The 9,197-nt window shown below is 51.8% G+C and overlaps 1 pseudogene; it reads right to left on the reverse strand.

The window, feature by feature from the left end:
• Positions 1-793: 793 nt before the first annotated feature.
• On the reverse strand, positions 794-2,142 carry LOC111817243 (annotated as a pseudogene).
• Positions 2,143-9,197: the final 7,055 nt, after the last annotated feature.

A 9,197-nucleotide genomic window follows, 5' to 3' on the forward strand; every position in this document is an offset into this window, starting at 1 on the left:
ACCTCCCTTCTCTGTCAGATGTTTAAGGAACAGGGGAGTGCATGGGAATTTTATTTATTCAATTTGTTTTGCTATGTTGGGGCTCAAACCCAGGACTTCATGCATGCTAGGCAACTACTCTACCACTATGTCACACCCCTAGTATTATGGGGCTTATAAATAAAATCTCTGGATCATACTTGTTCAAAAATGTTTAAGAAAGAAAGAAATATACCATGAAAACTGCAGTTTCTTTCTTTGGTGCTAGTCTTCATTTGCTAGAATGAACAGCATCTCTGAGAGTGTGGGCCTGAGCATGGTGGCTGTGGGGTCAGTCTCCACTGTCTGTCCCACTCCTGGCTGCATGCCTGCATGTGTCTGTGTGGGTGTGTTGCACACGTGGGCTGCCTGCTTCGCAGCCACCAACCTTGTCTGTCTCCGTAGATCTCAGACTCCTTGAAATGTGATGAGTCTAATGTGAGACGTGTTGCAAATACAAACACATGCTGCACTTCAAAGATGTGTGTGAAAAGAGCACACATCAATTTGCTTTTCCAGTGACTGCATTTTGACGTAATAATGCTTTGACATATTGGATTACATAAAGCATTATTAAACTAATCTTAGCTGTTTCTGTTTATTTTTTAAAATGTGATTACTAGAAAATGAGAATTATGTATGTGGTTTACATAGTTCTGATAGACACACTCTTCAAACCCAGGGTCGGGTCTGTGCACCTCATATTCTTTCTCCAGTGATCCAACGTGTGAATATTATGATTTTGGACCCTTGAGACAGGTATGTGTTTTTTTTAGAATCCAGCTTTAACTTTTATTCAAGATACCAGATGGGTTGCCCCAGGATCCTGCCAGCCCTGTGGCCAAGCACAGCTAGAAACCCACAGTCTGGCCTGCCATTGCCCTGAGCTGCAGCCTCGGCCCCAGGGTCCCGCTTGCAGCCACCACAGTTGCTGGTGGGAGGAAGCCCTGGGGGATTGGACGCTGCTATTGATTCATTAAAAAAGAAAAATACACCAAGGCTCCGTGTCCCTCATGATGGGTAGGCCTGAAGGGCCTTTGCGACCCCAGTGGCAGCATGATTTCTTTACAATCCATCCATCTGGGGCAGAGGGGTGGCACACGGAGGTTATTCTTGGCTTTGGCCGAGTTTCGGGGTGGGGTAGTAGGTCGGCCTCCAGGGTTCAGGCCACTGAACTGCCCATACTTCCCCTTGTTCTTGTCAGTGGGCTTGAGGGTCTGGAAGGAGCACATGAGGGTCTCATCCACACTCATCATGCACCAGCATTGTCAAACTCGCCACAGTAACTCGGAGCTGAGAAAAGTGTTACCAGCTGGCGCTTGGCAAAGAACTCATACCCGTCTTCTACCAGCTGGTATGCCCGGCAGATGAGGTCCAAGTCATGCTTGTGCAGAAGCTTGGCCACCGCCTCAGCCCCAAAGGTAAAAGAGACACCACGGTCATTCTCACCCCAGCCCTGCACATCCTTGTCAGGGTCAGACCACAGCAGGTCGCATAACAGGCCTTGATCAGGCACGTCTGGGCCGCATGATGCGCCGAATCTGCTCCATGGACTGCAGGTCTGGGGATAGGCCTCCATGGCAACAGAAGATCTTCTCATCCACAAGGCAGCAGTGGGCAGGCAGGGGAAACAGTCAGTGAAGGTTTTCCATAATTTGATGTTGTAGCGTCTCTTGCACTCATCATAGAAGCCGTAGGTATGGTTGATGCTGGCACGCTCATGGTTCCCTCGGAGAAGGAAGAACTTTTCAGGGTACTTGATCTTATAGGCCAGCAGCACACATATAGTCTCCAAAGACTGTTTGCCCGGCCCACATAGTCCCCCAGGAAGAGGTAGTTGCTCTCCGCAGGGAAGCCACCATACTCAAACAGCCGAAGGAGGTCATAATACTGGCCACGGATATCACCGCAGATTTTGAGGGGGGCCTCCAGCTCCAGAAGAGTGGGCTGGCTCAGGAAAATCTCCCGGGATTTGAGGCACAGACCACGGATCTCGTTCTCTGTCAGCTGTACATTCTTTCCAGGACGCGAGCCCTGAATTTCCAGCAGGCGCCGGATAATAGAGTCCAGGTTGAGCTTCTCGTTGTCGGACATGGCGGCGCCGCTGCTCCGGCCCAGCAGCTCCGGGCCGGCTCCTGCCTCCGGCCCTCCGCAGCCTCCTTCCGGCCTGCAGGTATGTGTTTTTGTAATGCTAGAAAAATTTCTTTGTGGGACTGTCCTGCTTCAAGGTTGTATATGGTAAGATTTTTTGACTTATGTGTAAACATAAGAAGTATATAATTCTTTATACCTATTTTTAAAATATATTCTAATTTTTAAATGTTTTTTTTATCATATTCTGTAGGGACTTAAAGTTCAACATATCAATACTTGATGAAAAATACCTGTTCCGTATTATGCCTAAGATATTTCATATGCAGACATATAGTGAGGTTAAGCTTAACATCCTAAGTTGTATGGTAATAACAATAAGCTTCTCTTCTGGATGGTTAACAACCTAAGTTTGCAGACCAAAATTAGATGAAAAGGAGGGCTGCAAGGAAAGCCAACTTTTTGGCCCTAGCCTTCCAAGGTCAATTAAGACTCAGGACATATGAGAACTTGTACTGTAACGTCATGTAACTCAGTAGTGTCCCAAATTTCTGATCAAGAAGATTATGGGGCCAAAGAGGAAAGTGACCGATGATGTAGAGTGTGCCTAAGGAGAGTCACATGGAGAGAAAACATTCTCCCAGGCTTTCACAGAGAGCACGTTGGCCAAGCAATGGCCGTGACTCATCCACATGGCTGACACTGACAAAGGTTCTACAATCTGAGGTACAGGATCTAGGATAAATCCTGAGGGGATTTCACTGACCTTATCAGATCCAAAAGCTACACCTCTTTATCTTCTTCTTAACCATCCAATAGAAAAGTATAAAAATGAAGTGTGAGAAGTAAAGCCATGTTGTTAAGTTGAGCTCCAGGGGACTCAGGTCAACAGTTTCTGACATTTCCAGCGAAGCGGAAGACCCAATACTATTATGGGCTACTGAACTCTTTTAGATTATTTTGCTGAGTTAACACTCCTATAATATTCAAATAACGGAATTTAACAAAAAAAGGGTATACAGATGAATGTCCATTTTGTATCTGTGTATTCAAAATGGTTGGATAGATATATAGTTACATCCTCTTAATGAATAGAGTGATTTGTTCTAATGGTGTTTGTAGATAGGATATCATGCCCACATCTTGTGTAGCAATTAACCACTGGGAGGAATGTATGCAATGTGTTAATTATTGAAACTGTCCTATCAATTTGATTTGAAACAGTCTCATTGTTATTTGTTTATCAATAAAATTATGGAAAAAATGTAAAAAAATAAAAAAAAAGAAAAATTTCTTAGGATGTTTTAATGTTGTTACAGAGAGATCAGAAGTAGTAACAAGCAATGGGACGGGCTTCTCCTGCGGGTGCGACTTGGCGGCCTTTCTCCTGTGCTGGCCCCGGGGCCTGCTGTGTGTGCCCAAGGAGGCCACACCAGCTTGACTGGTGCAGGTGTGGGGAGCACGACAGACATGAATGCACCGCAAGAGCTGGCCTCTCCTCCCTCCTTGCCAGACTCCCTGTGGGCTTGGCCAGAGGGCAGGGAGCCATGACCCTACCTTGGCCTTTCTGCCTTTGTCTCCTGTGTACCCACAGTTTTACTCCTGCCTCTGGCTCTGGGATACTTGTTTATTTCTATCAGGACTTTGGACACTAATTGCTGAGAACTGTGGGTCTCCCTGTCTGAGTGTCGTGGTTTGGGGCTTTTGCAAGGTGAACAATACAGCACAGGACACATTTTATAGTAGTATTTTATAATGAATCATCCAAGAATCACACACTACAAGTGCAGGAAATCTATCCACACACTAAATACTAAAGACTCCAGCTGAGGGCCTGGATTCCAATATCCTGCACGAGTCCAGATGAGGGCCTAGAGCTCATAACAATGCCTCCCACCGGTCCAGCTGGAGGCCTAGAGCCCACAACAAGGTCTCATGTGGGCCTGCTTCATGGAGCTGTGCTGGAAAGGCCCAAAGGTCAGTGGTGGAAGCTAGGACATCTATGCCAGCGGGATGAAGGATTTGTGCTAGCAGGCCGAGGGATCTGAACTGGAGCTTGGAAGCAACGCTCAAGGTAAGCATCAGAAAGGTACCACAGCCATCCTCAGCAACAGTGAGGTCCTGGGCTCCTCCAGCAACGAGGAAAGCCATTCCCATCAGGAAAGCCAATGTGACAAGCTTCATGAGGCTGAGCCGTGCACCATCTTCCCCTCTGGAGCCAGGAATCAATGCTCGAGATGAGGACCCAAACTTTTCCACAGTTCATCCAGAAAGCCAGCATGATAAGGTCCTTCAGCAGAACAACCCAAGAGAACTAGAGGCTTCCAACAGCTTTTCCAAACAGCGTCCCTCTAGCAGCATTCCGGCAGCTTCTCCTGTTCTGTCTTTGTGCTGCTGGCAACAATTCTCAGGTGGGCCTCCTGTACCCAGCACCTTGCTAGTTTAATTCAGCTGGGTGTAGTAAGTTGACCGCCTGTTAGAAATCCACTATACTGAGGATGCTCAAAAGGAGGTTGAGATGGGGAACTTGGATGGATTTCTATGGCCGGCTCTGTCTCCACAGTGTGGGCTCTGGGATGAACCTTGCACTTTGGGCATCCAGGGCTCACAGCCGAGTGGCTCGGTCTCTGCTGTCAGTGTGGGCTCTCTGTTTTCCATCCTTCTTGTCTGCTCTGGATTACAGTCTTACATGAGTGTCACACAGCATGGCTTTTGGTTAGAGGACAGCTGCCACACCGATTCCAACCCGGCAGTGTGTACAGACAGCCGGGGGCTCTGTGGTGCTGCTCTGTCTCAGCATGAAGCATCACTTTCCCCACAGTCCCAACCAGTGACCGAATGTCTCTCCAAAGGAAGCCCTCTGGAGGACAAGGTGTCCGCTTGCTCCTGTTCTCCAAGGTCACCGAGCCACACTGGTGGTCCACACACCCACAAGAGGCTCACACAGTCTTCATGTGGTTTACAATGTTTGGTACATCTTAATCCTAGAGTAATAACTTAGGTGGGGGAAGCTTTTGAGAGAATATTTCTCAAATTACAAAAGAGATTATAAGAAAAACAGTAGCCAACTAGATAGACACAGCAGTGCTTTTGTGCTTTAATAGTTGCTCTGTGAAATAACATTGGCAAGCTTTCAAAACCATTTTGGGCAACTGAGAATTCTGGGTATGGTGTGTGGCAGCGAGCTAACTCTAGACTGCTCGAGACGACAGGGGCAGATGGCAGAAGAGGTGCTGTTGCTCCTTGTGGCTCCTACTGCATCCCTAGAGGACTCTGGCTGGTACACACCGGACACAGGGTTGTGGGGAGCTGCTGGCCACTGGCCAGGCAAAGGTGTGCTGTTCATCCCTCCTGTGATCATCAGATGGCCCTCCAGGACCAGGGCCCTCCTGGGGCTCATCTGAAGCCCAGAGGTTAGCAGGCCCAGCCTGTGTCATCTTCCCTACAGGCAGTGAAGGTTCTGCTTGCTCCTCCTCCCTCACCTTCATGGTCTTCAGCTCTGGGCCTCTTGGTGCTGTCCCAGGACTTGGGGTCTGGGGGTGGCTGCATGCTGCTCTGCCTGGCAGGGGCTGCTCTGCATCAGGCCGCCTGGTAATAGCTTATTCCATCAGATCTGTGCTGCCATCCATTGGCTTCTGTCACCTGAACAGAAGTGTCTTGGGAACAGCATCCTTACCTGCTTGGGAGGGTGGTCGAGAAGGCCTGGCCCTGTCTTCTGGTCTTATCTTGTTGGGGACTCAGGCTGACTGTGAGGGACTGGTGTATGCTGGTACTGGCCTTGGTCTACTCTCAGCCCCGGCCTTAGTGGCAGACTCAGCTGTGCTCAGAGAGAGCGCCCAGGTGTCATGATCCTCATGAGGACAGCTGACAGGTAGCAGAGCGAGGCAGGAAGTGGCCTGAGCTCTCCCACTGTCTGCTCCAAATAGCCCTCAGCTCACATACCAGCTTGGCCCTGGGCTGGTGTCAGTGCCTGCTGTGTGTCCTCCCCCTGCTGTCCTCACCATCCCATGGGGAGCAGTGCCCTCCTGGCTGACCTCGTGTCCCCTGCACCAAGACTCTACCCTGGGTACCAGAGCTCCCCAGGGTCTTCGCCGAGGATGGGTCCCCAGGACCCACTACAAGCTGACTGGCCCCACACCCATGCCCGTCTTCTCTGCTTTGGTCAGTGCACTTTCTCCTGGGCCCTCCTCACCTCCCATTACCAAGGGTGAGGATTTCGTCACGTGCCCTGCTGGACCTATGTCCCTGCACTATGCCTGGGCATAGGCAAGGCTGAACCTTCGTCACTGAATGAACAACAGACTGCTGTTGAGAAGGAGCCGCTATGTGGAAAGCTGGTGTTCAGTAAGGCTGTGAGTGGAAGCCACCAGTGCACCAGCTCCAGAGTGCCAACCTGCCTCTGCAGAGTCAGGGCCGCTCCTGGGCGTCACCACCCCTGGCCTGCTTCTCTCCCTCCAGCTTTCTTTGGAGGCCAGCCCATGACACGCGTGTCTTGCACATGGAGCTGAGCCCTGTGTCCCGGGGCCCTGAGCCTGCAGACTCAGGGGTGAGAGAACCCTATGGGAGGCCTGGGGTGTGGCCCTCCAGAGGCCAAGGAAGAACCGGGGCTGTGATGTGGACAGCAGGGCTCAGTGCCGTCCATGAGAGACAGTGGGGAGGAAGGCTCTGAGGAGGGCAGGGGAGCAGCTGTGCTCCTGCTTTGCAGTCTCCTGGGCTTCATCTGCTTCTCATCTTTGATTAGAAATCAAGTGTTTCCCCCTGTGCCTTTGATGTCACCCAGTTATCCTTTGAAATGAGCGTTTGATTATCTGGTTCCTGGGGTTTTGGGCAAGTTGTCTGCAGATGTCATTTCTGTCCCCACTTGGGAGAACATTATGCATAATGAGGCCTGATTAGTTCCTGCCAATCACTCTCTGGTGCTTCCTAAATCCATCATGGTCACACTATACGGGAGCCATTTCTTCTCCAAGAGAGGGGACAGTGTGCTTATTACTCTGGTCCATGGCCCTGTATAATGTAGAGAAATGCCTTCCACTCCCAGGGACAGGGACAATAACGTGATCTCAGACTATTTCGGTGGGCCTCAGTGGCCATGGCCGGGCTGTCCATGACTGGCAAGTATAGTAGGGTGACTGCCATCTAATGTCACTCACTCCACAGACAGCCCAGGTGTAGGGTGAACTTGTCCTCAGTGGGGGGCTGAGCGCTTCGGAAGCTACTTACTGGGGCAGGCTTGGTGGCTGGTCCACAGGAAAGGGGCAGCATGGAGCCTGAGTGTCCGTCAGCTTCTCATGCCCTGGCAGGACCCAGGGCGGCAGGGAGGGTGCCTAGGCTGGGCTGTCTGAGACGTGAGCCATCCTCTCTCTCTCTGCCAGGCTTGGCCTGTGGCAGGGCCCCGTGGGTGTGGCTGGAGCCATGCTGGTGCATCTTCTGTCCCTTGGCCTGGCCCACATCCCCATTCCCAGTGAGGGGCGGTGGCTCTTAAAGGGCCCTGGTGAGGTCTGCTTATTGGGTGTTTGTGTGGAGAGGAGGGGTGGGGACATCTTTCCTGTCCAGAGTTAAAGCTTGAGGCTCCACAGCATTGAGGCTCCTGGAGCCCAGGCCAGCCTGATGTGTGGGGTTGGCCTGGGCTCACTGCATGCTGGTCAGTGTAGAAGCCATAAGGCTCATCCTGTCCTGTCCCTGGCAGGTGGGGTATCCCCCAAAGCCCCCACTCTCTCACTGTGGCACAAACCACCTGAGGTGTCTTGTGGCTGCTTAGCTACAGTGGGAAGGCGGTAACCACAGGGACAGCTGACATGAAGCACTCTGATAGTGCTCCAGCCCTCGGAGGGGGCAACACACCTTTTTCCTGCAACTCCACCCTTTTCCTACAACTTCTACAAGGTCCATGGTAGGACAGGGGAGAGGTGACATAAAGAGAAGCCAGTAGGGCCAGGAGGCAGGTCCCCACAGCTCCCCAGGCTCTGCTGAGGCCTGTGCTTGCACCACTCACTGAGCCTGCCAGGGTCATAGGGCCAGAGGGCAGGGAGTAGAGGACAGAGGAGATGCACAGCTGGGGACAAAGGTGTGGCACCAGGACCCAGCCATGGTATCGTTCAGGCTGTCCCCCAGGGCCACTGGCCCTAAGACCTGAATGTAGGCACCCTGACCCTGACCATCAGGACCGACTGGGGCCCCAGGCCTTGGGTGAGCTCCCCAATGCTGGATTCCAGCCTGAAAGCATTGCCTGCCTGCTGTTTCTCAGAGCTACATTTCGAGTCCTGGCTAACACTACTGTGGGTCGTAGGGGCAGTAGCTGGGACAGTGATTTAAACATACTCCCCAGTTCAAATGAGGTTCCGATAGCCTGTGGCTTCTACAAAGGAGATTTTGCGATGTCTGCCGGACCTATGGGGAACACACAACTGAGGGGTTTGCAAGTGGTCGAAGCAGTACATGCCAGCACACATGTGTACAGCATTTTGGGAGACGATGCAGGAGGATCAAATATTTGAACCCACTCTAAGTAACTTCGTGAGATCCTAAGAAAAAGGGTTCAAGCTGTGGGCAGCTGAACTTCCCTCTGAGCCCACCACTCAGGTCTGGTGGCCACAGACTCATCTCCCTTCAGTCAGCCCCAGCCAAGGCCAGACCTGGCGGGGACAGGACCGTGCTTCCAGCAGCACCTGGCTGAATCCAAGCTATTGGGGTGGACATCCACCACGCCCAGGGCCACCTCCCCTGCCAGGGCCCTGGAGCACCCCACTTGTCACCCTCGAAGCCCATGCCCTCCCTAGACTCCAGTGCTGGGCTTCTGCCTCGTCGCGGGGACACAGGTTGCTCTGTTCTGTCCCTGCTCCCTGAGGGACAAGGAAGCTCTCTGTCTTCAGAGTGAATGAGGAAAACGTCCTTCAAGCCCCGCTCTCCCCTGAGTGTCTCTTGCTGACACTAGAGTTGTGCTAAGGGCCCAGGTTGTCTTTCTGCTCAGGTGGACATGGGGCCTTTGGATGTGGCAGTCGAGTTGGCACCTCAGTGACAAGGAATGGGGCAGGGGTCTGTGGGAAGTGATGCACCTGGGCTACCCAGTGAGACCATCCTGGGGAGCC

This window comes from Octodon degus, unplaced genomic scaffold (assembly GCF_000260255.1).
Source record: "Octodon degus isolate 3935 unplaced genomic scaffold, OctDeg1.0 scaffold00052, whole genome shotgun sequence".
NCBI classification, from domain to species: Eukaryota; Metazoa; Chordata; class Mammalia; order Rodentia; family Octodontidae; genus Octodon; species Octodon degus.